This window comes from Lissotriton vulgaris, chromosome 8, assembly GCF_964263255.1.
Source record: "Lissotriton vulgaris chromosome 8, aLisVul1.2, whole genome shotgun sequence".
NCBI lineage: Eukaryota > Metazoa > Chordata > Amphibia > Caudata > Salamandridae > Lissotriton > Lissotriton vulgaris.
Window position 1 is genome coordinate 1,469,146,466 of NC_141696.1, and position 14,927 is coordinate 1,469,161,392.

General features: G+C 42.8%; 1 non-coding gene across 1 annotated transcript; it reads left to right on the top strand.

The window, feature by feature from the left end:
• Positions 1 to 13,908: 13,908 nt before the first annotated feature.
• On the top strand, positions 13,909 to 14,027 carry LOC147698937 (5S ribosomal RNA). Its single transcript, XR_015299532.1, has one exon. It is a non-coding gene; the product is annotated as a 5S ribosomal RNA (ribosomal RNA).
• Positions 14,028 to 14,927: the final 900 nt, after the last annotated feature.

The following is a 14,927-nucleotide window of genomic DNA, read 5'->3' on the forward strand; positions in this document are numbered from 1 at the left end:
CCCACTCTTGCAGTGCAGCGATAGGCGGCTGCCACAGGACTCTTAAAATGGCGGCCGGCTCTTCGTTTTTGGGCCTGGTCCACTAAAATGGTCCTGGGACACCTTGGAACTCGGACGCTTGCCTGCTAGGGCTTGGGCTCCATTCTCGAAAGCGTCCCCTCAGCCGTGAAGATTCTACAAAAGTCTTGGGGGCCCTTGACTCCTGCAGGCTTCCGGTGGGGAGCGGCTGCCATGATTGCTCGCGGAATGACCACGACGGAGCCACGAGATGGTGGTGCTCTCATGGTGACGCCAGCTTCAGTCTGAATCATCCAGAAACAAGGTGGGGCTTTCATCGTTTTGGAAAAAAAAATGTTCTAAACCAATGAAAAGTGTTATTTTTAGGTCATATGACCAAGCCTTCCATCTTTAGGAAACCAAAAGTAAAATGAACCAATGAAAAGTTTTATAAACAAGTCACATGACCTGTTATGCGGCATAGGGCTACAAAAAGCGTAGAAAATCCGTTGGCACGTGAGGCGGCGTCAGTAGCGGACCGGTGTGCGAATAGGCCGAAGGCAGCACAACGCGCCGAGATCCAGATGGCACCGAGTTAGTGTCCAGCAAGTTGCTGCACTGGTGTGGCTATACTACAATGCTGTGCCGAAAGACGGCGTGTCCAGCTGAGTTCCGGTCACTTTTGCGGTACAGTGACTGGAACGCGCCGAGATCCGGATGGCACCGAGGTGGTGTCCAGCAAGTTGCCGCACTGGTGTGGCCATCCTACAATGCTGCGCCGAAAGTCAGTGTGGGGTGCCCCGTTGGCTTATGAGGTGATGTCAGTAGTGGACCGATGTGTGAATAGGTCGGAACCAGCACAAGGCGCCCTGCACTGTTGAGCTTTTTTCAATGCCTGTTTTTTGTTGTTTCCCCTCCATCAAAAACAAAAAAAAAATATAAAACTGTGCAAAAATACAAAAAAATGTTTAGAAAAGCAGTGCTTGTAAGACTGTCTGAAGCTCTTTTGCACCTGCTGCAGCTTTACTATTGCCCTGGTGTGGCCAAAGATCGACCATGACATAGGCGGCTGGCTCCCGAGGTCCGGCGGAACTTTTTTCCTTTTCCTTTCTGCTTCTTGTCCCACAATCCGTTTCACCTGAAGACACGACCAGGTTCCTGAATGTGTGCAGGGGGACGCTATTGATTGAATGAAAATGGCGGCTTGACACAAAGCTGACTCAAGCGTTGCTGTTGATGCTATACAGACAAAAATTGGTTTTCAGTTTGTACATTCTTCAGGATTTTTTTTTCCATCCAAGGCTGATTGAGAGTTTGTAGAAAAATGGCTTCAGATTTTCCACATATTACTCTTCAACATTCTTCCTAAATGTAACAATGTGAGACTCACTAGGAGAACGGCTGTTTATCTTTCCTTTCAAAATGCTGCCAACAATATTTTCTGAATGGAAGACACCATCTTGTAGCATAAAGGGCTGAAAGGGGTTCTGGTCTGGCCGATTGTTGGTGGAGACATTTTGACTATATCTTGGACCTGCCCGGCCTCGCCCAAAATGGCGCCGGTATAAATTGGACTCATAACTCCTTGCCCGCAAATGTATATCTAGAAAATTTTATTGTAAGTGGCCCTGTCGTATTTTAATTACAAAATGTACGTCCACCGATTCCGCAACTGTTAGACACCTTAGTTCTTGCAACCTAATGGCCCGCTCGTTACGTTCCTCTACAGTGTAAATGTCTCCTCATCATATACGATTTCAGTTTGCTCCGTGGCCGGCCCACGTGGTTATAGGCCCGTATTTGTATACTGACATTTTCACAATAATGGATTTTAAAACAAAACACGGTAGTAGTATTTACATTGGTAAAGTTTTTACTTTTAGTCACTGTTTTCGAATCAGTAAAAGGCAAGTGAAATAAAGCAGTCCAATTACATGACGGATAAAAGGTATAATATGTAGGAACGCAGTAAAGATAAATGGTCAAGGGCAGTTGTGTTTTCCACTCCTGCAACATAAAGTGATCGATAAGAATCTGATAATCAGGCGTATCGGCGACTTAGACAGCAGGCCGAGTCTCTTTTACTCAACGGCTCCGTCATGGAACGAAGAAAAGCCCTTTTTCTCGAAAAAGGAATATATTTTACTTGCAGGACAGTTGTAAATTTTCCGGGAAAGTACATTAGCCTGGAATATTATAACATATATGTTTAAAAAAAAATAATGTTCGAAAACAATAAAAAGGGGTAATTTTTAGGTCATATGACCAAGCTTTTCATCATTAAAATAACAAAAGTAAAATGAACCAATGAAAAGTTTTATTAACAAGTCACATGACCTGTTATGCTTACGTTACGCGCTGCGCGCCGCGCCCCGGATCACTTCCGGGTGCGCTAACGCGGCATGTCATATAACGCATTACGCGACAACGTAGGTCAAGAATATAGTCAAAATGTCTCCACCAACCAGCGTTCGGAACACAACCCCTTTCAGCAGTCCAAAAAGTTCTGTTAAATGACAACAGAGGGGACAGGCAACAAGAACCATCAGTCAAAGAGGGGAGGGCAAGTTCTTCTCTTCCGGGTCATGTTGGGGCGCTACCGGAACTGATCGAATTGGTAGTCTACAGTGTTTCTGGATGTTTCAGACTAAAGCTGGCGTCAGCATGAGAGCACTACCATCTCGTAGCTCCGTCGTGGCCATTCCACGAGCAGACATGGCAGCCGCTCCCCACCAGAAGCCTGCGGGAGTCGGGGGCCCCCAAGACTTTTGTAGAATCTTCACGGCTGAGGGGACGCTTTCGAGAATGGGACCCAAGCCCTATCAGGGAAGCGTCCGAGTTCCAAGGTGTCCCAGGGCCATTTTAGTGGACCAGGCCCAAAACCGAAGAGCCGGCCGCCATTTTGAGAGTCCTGTGGCAGCCGCCTATCGCTGCACCGCAAGAGCGGGAGCAACTTAACTACATGGTGAGCGAGACGCTGTAGTCGCAAGAGCGGGCGGTAAACAGCTGAATAGCGGAAGAGGCACAGTGTAGCAAAAGCGGGCGGAATGGCAACTAAAACGGTAAAGGGGCGCCCCACTACAGCGTGTCTTCAGGTCAAACGGATTGTGGGACAAAGTCCAGAATAGAAGAGTCATCAAAAGGCAAAAAGTTCCGCCGGACCCCGGGAGCCGGCCGCCTATGTCGGGGGCGATCTCAGGCTACACCAGTGCTATAAGACTTGGGGAGGGGGTCGGAGCCAAGCGTCTTCTCCGAGTCCGTGCCATCACACCGCCCCTCGGGGGCCTCCGTCAAGCGGTTTAGGGAGGTACCATATAACATTGTTTTCAAATGCAGTCAGGTCCACAAACGACCCTCACTTACTTTGAGAATAGTGAAGCTGCAGTAGGTGGAAATAAGCTTCAGACAGTCTTACAAGCACTGCTTTTGTAAACATTTTTTGATTTTTTTGTATTTTTGCACAGTTTTATATATTTTTTTTGTTTTTGATGGAGGGGAAACAACAAAGCACAGGCATTGAAAAAGGCTCAAACTCAGAACTCTGAACTATGGCACCCAACATCCAGGACTTGCCATCCGGATCTTGGCGCCTTGTGCTGCTTCCGACCTATTCACACATCGGTCCACTACTGACATCATCTTATAAACCAACGTAATGTAAATAGTTATTTAATAAAATGTTTTACCCTGTTACTTTGCTGGTGTGTTGTCTATATTTTTAATATTTGCATAGGGTTTGTCGTTATTTTGGGCGGGATGGGTGACGGAGCCGAGCTGTCTTGCAGCCCTCATGGTGTGGCGCTCAGTTCATCTCACTATTTTCGTATTTCTCATGAAGGGTTGTTCCTAATGTTTCTATTTTAGCGAGGTCAAAAAGAGATCCAATTAGTGGCCTACTGATTTTGCTCGATTACTTTTATTTTTTTACACGATTTTTCACGATCTGCAAAGACTAAACAGAGTATTGCGACTTTGTGCTTGTTTGTAAATAGAGAATGAACCAAAGGGAATCAATTGTAAAACAGTAAATGCTTGGATAACAATCAATCAAATGGAGAGACAAGCAGGCACGACGGATTACAACGGGGGTAAAGGCCTGCGTTAACTACTCTTCACTATCTGCAAAGAGAGAGTACTACTAAGAGAAAAGAGGGGAGGGGGGCAGCGTTCAAAGCACATCAGCGTGCATAAACACGAAAAAGTTTTTACCTATCACGTACTTGACATTTTACAGCTTTTGATATTTGCTATTAAAAAACCAATGAAATTCACTGAAAAAACCATAGGTTATAGGCCATATATAGTTAGGAATTTGCATTTACAAAACCTTGAAAATTCACTGAAAAAACCATTGGTTATAGACCATATATAGTTAGGAATTAGCCTTTTCAAAACCTTATTTTACTCACACAAAACCATTGAAATTTCATATATAGTTAGTTCCACTAACTATATATCGCGCACCCGCAATCCACTGCTGATGATGTCACATATTACATCATTCATGACATGGTTAGTGACATCACTGATGACATCACTGATGACATCTCAAATGACATCACTGATGACATCTCAAATGACATCACTGATGACATCTCAAATGACATCACTGATAAAATCACTGATAACATCTCATTTGACATGACTGATCACATCACTGATGATATCATTCATGTGATAATACCATGAACCTCTTCAGACTCTAATATAACCTTAGATACAATCAGTGTAAACAGACAGTCACAGACTATCACTCATCCATGGAGTTACTCACACACCTAGTCAGTTATGCAAAAAATCAATCACACCTACATTTTCTGAACTATACAGTTATACACACCTTACTTATTCAAACATATACTAACACATATTTACTTTACTCTCTTATACAATCCCTGATACATGTTCACAATGATCCATACAGCCACTCACACATTCACTGGCTCTTATGCACAGTTATTTATATATGTCAACTCTCACATGTACTGTGTTTTACATATGTACTTACTTTGACATGTAGCACTGAGATATCCATTCACTCACTAATACACTCATGCACAGTCAACCGCCCATACAGCTGTTTCCACATGCACTTTTGAACCCATACATATAGTGAATCAACTACTCACACATCTATGTACAGAGTCACACACCTCCCAGCCACCCATACACACACACTCAGTTTCCCATACAAATACTTGGACAACCAATGAATAACCCATACAGTTACTCATATAGCTACTGATCAACATATGCAGCAGTTTGTAGAACAACAGATATAATGATGCACAAATTAAAACAGTTTAGTCACTAACCCATGCACTCAGTGAGACACATTTAATCACTCACTCATACAGTCAGTCATGCACCTACTAAATCCTTCATCCAGACACTTATACATCCACTCATTCTTCAATATGTAAGACATATTTTAACTTTACAGAAACATACAGTCACTGGATGTTGTCATCAGTGATGTCATTTGAGATGTCATCAGTGATGTCATCAGTGATGTCACTAACCATGTCATGAATGATGTAATATGTGACATCATCAGCAGTGGATTGCGGGTGCGCGATATATAGTTAGTGGAACTAACTATATATGAAATTTCAATGGTTTTGTGTGAGTAAAATAAGGTTTTGAAAAGGCTAATTCCTAACTATATATGGTCTATAACCAATGGTTTTTTCAGTGAATATATATATATATATATATATATATATATATATATATATATATATATATATATATATATATATATATATATATATATATATATATATATATCTGCAAAAATCTTCAAACCTCCACTGCACAGCGGCGAGAGAAGAGACAGACCCCACGTGTTTCCAGGCAAGATGTTTATTCAGTTCCTGTGCCTTCCAAAAGATGCAACGTTTCGACTAACGATGTAGTCTTGTTCACACACCACATTGCACAAGGTGGAAACTTTTTTTTATATTATTTGCAGTGGAGACACACCCATCCGGGTCCCACCTCCAAACGTGAGTCACATGGTAAAAATTTAAAACAGCCTCAATTTGATTAAAGGCACAGTGCATGGTAACCTCCTATGGGTGTAACAATGTTGCAGTGCAAAGTAAATAATACAAGCATTGTACCATTTGACATATTTGTGTGAATTACTATGTAACTTAAAAGTTAAACATTGTAAATAACCGCATGAATGCATGAATTTTTTATAAAAGCAGTTTGCTTGGACACATATGCAATATGAATGCTAGTTGTTGGTCGCATTAGTAATGAATTATGATTTGTATCCAGATTCATTCTGTGGTCTGATATTAAATACAACCAAAGTAAACAATGACCGCATGAATGCGTAAAGATCATATATATCATGGTAAGACTGGATCCACAGATATACACCATTCCGATATGCAAGGTATGCAACCTCAAAAGAAAATGTGTCATTGCAATTTAAACTGTTGAAACTTACATCCCAATATTGCACTCTACTATGTTGTTAATAACCTATACACATAATGACTTAAAACACCAAAACCAGCACCTACGTGTATGATACAATAATACAACAGAATATGATCGCCATTCACCATATGAGCCACAGTATATGTACATATATACATTATTTGTGAAACTTCAAATCATGATTACATGGGAACTATCTGCGCCAAAGGGTAGTGTTGCCCCCCAAAAGAATTATTTTCAAAGTGCATGAGTCGATACCCAGTGTTAGAAAAAAATCACCCAAAAAAAGAGAATCCATGTGTTTGTGTAGAAAGAAAACTAAACTGTCTAAAGGACAAAAACAACCAGAACTGTACAGAAATCGGACTGCAGGATACCTAATAATAGGTGCTGTTTAACAGGATTTCATGTATTTACACACTATCTACAATTGTGCTCACGTTGTACCCACTATGTACATTATTGTGCAGAGAAACATTGACAATTGAATGTCCCTAAAGGAAATTATGAAGATCCTCCGTCGCATTCATCCCATTGGGTTGTTTGTTGTCGAGTTTGATAATGTATTGGGTTTCCAACCGGCGCAGTAATTTATCGCGGTCACCTCCTCGTTTGAGGGGGGCCACGGCGTCAATGACAAAATAGGTGAGACATGATAGATCCCTATTATGCCTGATGTTAAAATGACGCGCCACTGGATATGCACCATCGTGGTTTACAATGGCCCTGAGGTGCTGCAATATTCTCACATGCACCTGTGCGCCGGTACTGCCCACATAGCGTAAACCGCATGTGCAAGTTAGGACGTATACCGTAAACTCCGCGGATGGCGTAATCAATATCAGTGAACGGAGTGCGGTAGTGAGTGGTATTTTGTCCAAACTTGCATGCCCGACAGGAGGAACATTTGTGGAAGCCCTTTCTCCCGAACCACTGATCCATCCTAGGTGTTTCTGGACTGGACCGTGAAAGTTTGCTGCGCATACTAAATGCGCGCCTGAATGTAATCACAGGTTTTTCGGGAGTTAGATTACGTAACACTGCATCTGTTTTTAGGACTGCCCAATGTTTATTGACAATGGATTTTATTTTGCGGTGCTGCTGGCTGAAAGTTGTTATGAGTCTGCTCGGGTTGGGGGTTGTGTCATTTACAAGGGGTTTGGCTGATAGTAGGGATTCTCTAGTTCTTTCCCCACTTTTCTTCAATGCAATGGCCAGACAGGATTTACTGTATCCTCTTGCCTCCAGTCTCGCAAGCATTGCAGACGCCCCTTCCTCAAATTTCGCCTGGGTGTTGCATATTCGCTTAAGGCGTAGCAATTCCCCCAACGGGATGCTGTTGATGACATGTTTGGGGTGGCCACTCCTGGCATGAAGGATACTATTGCCAGCAGTGGACTTTCTGTGGAGGGCAGTGATAACATGATCGTTGACGATACTGATAGATACATCAAGAAATTCAGCAGTGCTTGTACTGATGTTGGAAGTAAAAAATAAGTTACATCTGTTTTTGTTGAGTGTATTTACAAAACTTTGAGCACTGCTGACATCACCCTCCCATACACAAAAAATATCATCGATGAACCGCATCCAATATTTGACATGTTCAAAACCAGAAACGCCTGGAAGTTCCTGCTCCTCCCACAGCCCCACGTGCAAGCACGCGTAGCTGGGAGAGAAGCAGGAACCCATAGCTACACCCCGTATTTGTCTCCATATGTCCTTACCAAACATGAAAAAGTTATTGTTCAAACACCACATTACTAAATCGCATATCATTTTGTTGTGGCTATAGTATGCACATGACTTACGTCCCAGGAAGTGTCTGATACCCTCAATTCCTGTGTGGTGCTCGATACATGTATATACAGATTCGATGTCCAGGGTTATTATGCACCAGTCCTTTTGCCAAAGTATAGTCTCCAATTTGGACAAAAAGTCTCCAGTGTCCTTGATGTAGCTAGGTAACCCCTGGACATGTTCTTGTAGATAGAAATCTATGTATCTGGAAACATTTTCCCCCATGCTGTTGATTGCGGAGATAATAGGTCTCCCGGGGGTTGGATTCTGTTTCTTGTGCACCTTAGGGATTAAATATAAGTGCGGGATAACTGGATGTTCCTTCAGTAAAAATGTGCATTCGGTTGAGGTAATTAGGCTGTCTCTTTTGTAGCCTAACAGCATTTTTTTGATGTTCTCCTTCGTCTGTTTATATTGAACACCATTGCTCAGTACATAACAATTTGCGTTGTTCAACTGGCGTTTTGCTTCCGCAATGTATTCCTCCTTCTGCCACAACACAATGTTCCCCCCCTTGTCCGAGGGACTAACAATGATTTCCTGATTTTTAGACAGTTTATTCATTAAATTGTGGTATTCCATGGTTGGAAAGTTGGGCGTTTCCTTGGTGTGGTGGATTTTCCTATTAAGTTTTTTCAGATCTTCCACAATGCATTCATGATATATGTCCACCGCGTCCTTTGGCATGACGGGGACAAATTTGCATTTTGGTTTAAAGGGACTTTCTCCGGCACCCTTTTGGGGGACATCAATTTCACGTAGTTCCCTCTGGGTATCAGGAACATCTGCATTAGTATCATCACTTGCTGGATTGGCCTTGCTCAGATTGCACAAGGTGATGAGAGTTCTCGCATCATTGGCAGGTACCAGAGTTAGACTCTGCTCGGTAGTTGTTTTTTTGCTAGAGTCCACTAAAGTAGTGTCGGATTTTGATTTGACTGCATATAATTTTTGCAGTTTTAGTTTTCTTATGTAGAGATAGACATCAGCTCTAGTGTTCGTGTAGTTAAAAGAGCTCTCCGGGCAAAAGTTCAAACCTAGTTTGAGGATCTGTTCTTCAGCAGTGGTTAACGTCATATCGGATAAATTGACTATTGTACTTGCGTCAATTATTGCTTGTTGGTTTTCTTTTTGAACCATTTCTTTTTTTGCGCTTGCGGCTCTTTTGGCGCGCTATATATATATATATATATATATATATATTTATATATATATATATATATATATATATATATATATATATATATATATATATATATATGTATATATATATATATATATATATATATATATATTTATATATCCCCAGGACCGGCGAAGCAGGAGACAGCCACACGTTCTTTCAGGTAAGTTTATTTTCAGTTTTTCGGGGACCAACCAACCATGACGCGTTTCGGGCCTTGCAGCCCTTGTTCACATGCAGGGAGTAGCTGATTTTTTGTGATATTTAGAGGGCATTAGTGCCCCGCCTGCTGCCCGCCTCCAAAGATGGTCATGTGACAAAACTTATATGGACAACAGACTATCGTTGTGCGTGTCCATTATTAAGAAGACAGAATCGTTTCTAAATGGTTCTATTGCTGAGGGTAAAGCAATTAAGAAATAAAAACCGCACTTCGAAATTAGCATATTTACAATCCTTTGCATAAATGCGTTTTGTACGTATCATTGTGTCAGTATTTTACACAAAACAAATCATAGGAACAATTCATGATTACAATTGGTGTAGTAACTGGTTGAATCCAGTGAATCATAAAGAGGAAACCAACATGCAGGTTCGTACAGAATAAAAGTAATGATAATTTCGACTTGCTTTTTGTCTGTAGGGACACGAGAAGGGAGAGCAAAGTTGTGCAAAAAGGGCAACAAAGTGCTACAATACTAACGACCAAAAAGCTAAGGCAACCCTGCCTAGTGTGCAAAGAGGCTTGATATAAAGTGCATACTTTCAATTCTAAAAAGTGATAAAATTCATGATATATATTGTATTGATAAAAGAAAATGCACTTAGAAAATATATATTACCTGTATTAAAATCAGGAACTAAGCCATATTATTCAATTAAAGATAAATATAAAATGCAATTCTAAAAACAGTAATTTCATCATGATTTCGTGTTCTTAACAGAATATAAAAGTAAGTGTAGTGACGAGTTACATAGTGATAAAACATAATCTATACTACTATTATAAAGAGAGAACTTGCACCTTTTGGCCAGGTAAACTCGGGAACCACAGCACCAATCACAACACCCAATACAGCGTTGGAAAGGGCAGTTGCAGCAGAAGGACATAGGCTATGCAGACGCCCACCATATACATTTAAAAGGTAAAAGAACTGTGCCAGCAAAGTAGTCCCTTGTGGGCGTGTCTGCATTGTGCTGTGGGTGTGTGCTGGGGGCGTGACAATCGCTGGGGGCATTCCTTCACAAGTGTTGTTTTTTCTTCCCAGGTTCTATACATTCCTGCTCCCTTTAAATAGTAATTCAGTGGAGGTCCCATTCTCTTAGAACCACCCCAAGCACAGTTATGGCAAAAATACAACTAAAAGGCCATGCAAAGCATTATGGGTTAAGCTTAGCATAATTTTTAGCATTCATGAAAGAGTTTCAATGTTTTGGAATTTTACTCATCAGGGACATCTTGGGACGACGAGGTGAACTGCAGCTTGATGTATAATATTTTAAATGCGATTGCATTTGCATCATCAGGGACATCTAGGGACGGCGAGGTGAACTGCAGCTTGATATATAATATTTTAAATGCTATTGCATTTGCATCATCAGGGACATCTAGGGACATGAGGTGAACTGCAGCTTGATGTGTAATATTTTAAATGCTATTGCATTTACCTCATCAGGGACATCTAGGGACCATGAGGTGAACTGCAGCTTGATGTATAATATTTTAAATGCTATTGCATTTGCCTCTTGGGGACAACTGGGGAGAACGAGGATACGATAATATTCACTTCTCACTGCTAATCTCGTCCCATAATGGTTTGCAGGGGCTTGATCTCAAAATCATCACCTCTCTCACTGCTTGCTGGAAGCTAATTTCACTTTTGTGAAATGACTATATGCATTTTAGCATGTAGAAATACTTGTTATTTTACCTTGAATATATGAGGCTTCGGTTTTAATAATTGGAAATCTGATGGAACGAAACATTGCAGATTTATTGTACAAAGTTCGCGCCAATTCCGCCCACCCCTACTTTAAATACCCCTGCACCCCATAATCATAACCCACCCTTACTCTATAAAATACCCCAACACCCTTAAACACTAAACCATCTTAACCCTATAAATACACCCTGTACCCCAAAGCCCAAACCTATCCCTAAACCCTAAAAATACCCCTGTACCCCAAAACCAAAACCTAGCCCTGAACCCTATAATTACCCCTGTACCTCAAAACCCAAACATACCCCTGAACCCTAAAAATACCCCTGTACCCCAAAACCCAAACCTACCCCTGAACCCTAAAATACCCCGTACCCCAAACCTAGCCCATAACCCTTAAAATACCCCTGTACCCCAAAAGCTCAAACCTACCCCTGAACCCTAAAAATACCCCTGTACCCCAAAACCCTAAGCCCACCCCTGTAGCCCAGAACCCTAAAATACCCCTGTATCCCAAAACCCAAACCTAGCCCTGAACCCTTAAAATACCCCTGTACCCCAAAACCCAAACCTACCCCTGAACCCTAAAAATACCCCTATACCCCAAAACCCAAACCTAGCCCTGAACCCTAAAAATACCCCTGTACCCCATAACCCAAAACTATATCTGAACCATTAAAATACCCAAACACCCCAAAACATATACCTCAGTACCCCAAAACATATACCCCTATACCCATACTTGCCTTATCCAAACATTTTTTTAAAAACATGCTTTTACCATTCATGCATTTACAACGAATTTCGTCGTAAATGTATGCATGGTAAAAGCATATAAAATGTAATGCCATGCGTTATAATGGCATTGCGGAATCATGGTACTTTCGTAATGAAAGTATGCAGAGTGATGGTATGCGGAAAGAAATTTGGTGAATAATGGGTGTTTACCCTCCCCCGTAAGTACATTGGTGGCACAACGGCCCACATCTCCAGCAACATACTCATATTTTTTCACCACCAATTGGAAAAATGCACAGGTGTCTCTCATTGATGCCCAGCACCGACATACACTTTTAGACACACCTCCCACCACAAGTTCTAGAATTGCGACCTTTAGAGATGGGGAGCTACGTTAGAATCTCGGCATCAGCTCAACATCCTGTGATTACAGGCAAATCGCTTTGTCTCCCCGTGCCTACCACAAATGAATGTGTTCTTCTGTAATGTAAATTGTGCTCATGCCATGTTGTCGAGTTCGCGCTACATAATATTGCAAGGAAAATAAAGTAGGGAAACTCGAGTTCACACACTACTGACCGCGCACTCTTAAGTGCATCAGCAGTGTGCACTGTGAATCGGAGCGGTTTACAGGCCTGTCACAGATAAGAAATGCTATCAAAATGAAATCCTACAAAACAATATACTACTGGCCGGCAGCAATTCATACCCGGACAACGTCGGGACGGGCTGCTAGTTAAAGAGAGGGAGAAAAAAATGCCACAGATGTAAAAATGGCCGGAGGAACGGAAAATAGAAAATTGCAAAGAATTCTTAACATATGTATATACAGATATACATGTTACCATATATATGTCAAGTGCAAAAAATAATAAAACCCTATAGATAACAGGGAACCTGACTATCTATTAAATTTCATAAATAGTGGTAATTAGTACATTTCCATCATACAAAGGTGCATAAATGGGCAACAGGGAACCTGACTACCCATTTGAACAGAAAGGCGTCTGATCATGACAGTATATATTCTGCTCGCCTACTCTACTTTTTTTTAAAACATTTTATTTACAAAGAAACCGGCATGGGATTTACAATATGCATGGCCCTTAACTTTAACCTCGAAAACTGCCCTAAGACAGGACAGAGGACCCCCAGCTAAGGCTGGGGAGCTGCTGCAAGCTGCTGCTGCTGACGGGCTGCGCCGGCCCCGGTTCTGGGCCCCCCTCTCTAGGCTGTCCGAGGCAGGCCGGGAGCAGGGGGCCGCTGAGGCAGAAAGCCGGGCCGGTGACATTAAGGGCCCTGGACCCAGGCACTTCTCGGACCCTCGCCTCACTCGCTCTTCTACACGCAGGCACAGAGGGGTGGGGCATAGACATTATTTGCATATGAGGTCCCTGTCCTTGATTTAAAAAAAAACCACAATAGTAGATTTGCAGGAGCCAGTACTTGAGGGTGAAGAAGTTGCCTCCCCAGAGTTGTGGTGAGCATCAGCTGCTGAGCGGGAGTCTCTGCAGCCCCCGGAGGCATGTAGAGAAGTGGCCCGAGCAGAGTGCCTTAGAAGCAAGGCTAGGTGCTTGCTGCTGCTAGTGCCGGCCCCTTAAGAAGAACGGCCCCAGTCGGTGCCAAAGTGTCAAATAAGCAAGTGCGAGAGAGGGCTGTGCTTGGCTCTGAGCAGGAAGTTTGAAAGAGAGGGTAGGTGTGAAAGGGAAATATGCAAATGTACTTGTAAGTAGCCTGGTGATGACACCATGCGGGCTGCGTCTGCATAAGAGGCCTGGACCGGCAGCCTCTCGTGCCTACGGCCATACCACCCTGAATGTGCCCGATCTCGTCCAATCTCAGAAGCTAAGCAGGGTCGGGTCTGGTTAGTACTTGGATGGGAGACCGCCTGGGAATACCAGGTGCTGTAGGCATTTTGCTTCTCTCTGACACCAGGGGTGCTCCTCTATCGCACAATCGCACACAACCTTTCTCGCTAATGGCACTTCCGTTTTTAGGTCTCGACCTACCAATGCGCTTGCGCATTGCAGCTGTCGAGACATATAGAGGGCTACCAGCAAAATCTACCAACAGGTTTTGGATTGCAGATTCTCCCCAATGCATTTGAGCCATTCAAGCGTGAGGCTTCACCAGCGCGCCCTCTGCCTCACTTCTCATTCATATGCTCGTTCCCTCCCACTCGCTCGCTCCCCCAGTCATGTCACAAACCACCATGGGGCTCATTTATGAGCCCTTGCCTCACTTTTACGCCGCTGACGCGTCACTTTTTGTGACACACCAGCGGAGTATAAAAAATGTGCCTTGCTGCACCATATTTACAAAGTGACGCATCTAGGGAGATGCGTCATTTTGTAAAACCCTGCGCCACAGTATACCTGCGCCAGGTATAATGTATGCAAGGGGGGCGTATCGACGCAAGAAAGGGTCATGGAAGTGACGCAGTGAAATCTATGAGATTTCACTGCGCCACTTCTAGGACTCAAATGCGTCAAAATCTTATGCCTGCCTCACAGCAGGCGTAAGACTGACGCAGGCACTAACAACATGGGACTTGCCCAAGTGAAAGTACACATTGCTGGAGTTGCGTCACGCCAGCAATGCGTCACTTATGCGCCTACAGATACGTCACAAATACTGACGTAGCTGTAACTCCTTGCAACATGATGCGTCATACTGTAAGTATGACGCATCGTTAGTGTCACAGGGAGAGCGCAGTGAAAAGTGACTGCTGTTTTCACGCAGCGATGCGTCACTTTTCATAAATGAGGCCCCATATGTCTGTGCCTCAGACACTTCAAAGCTGCCGCTCCTTG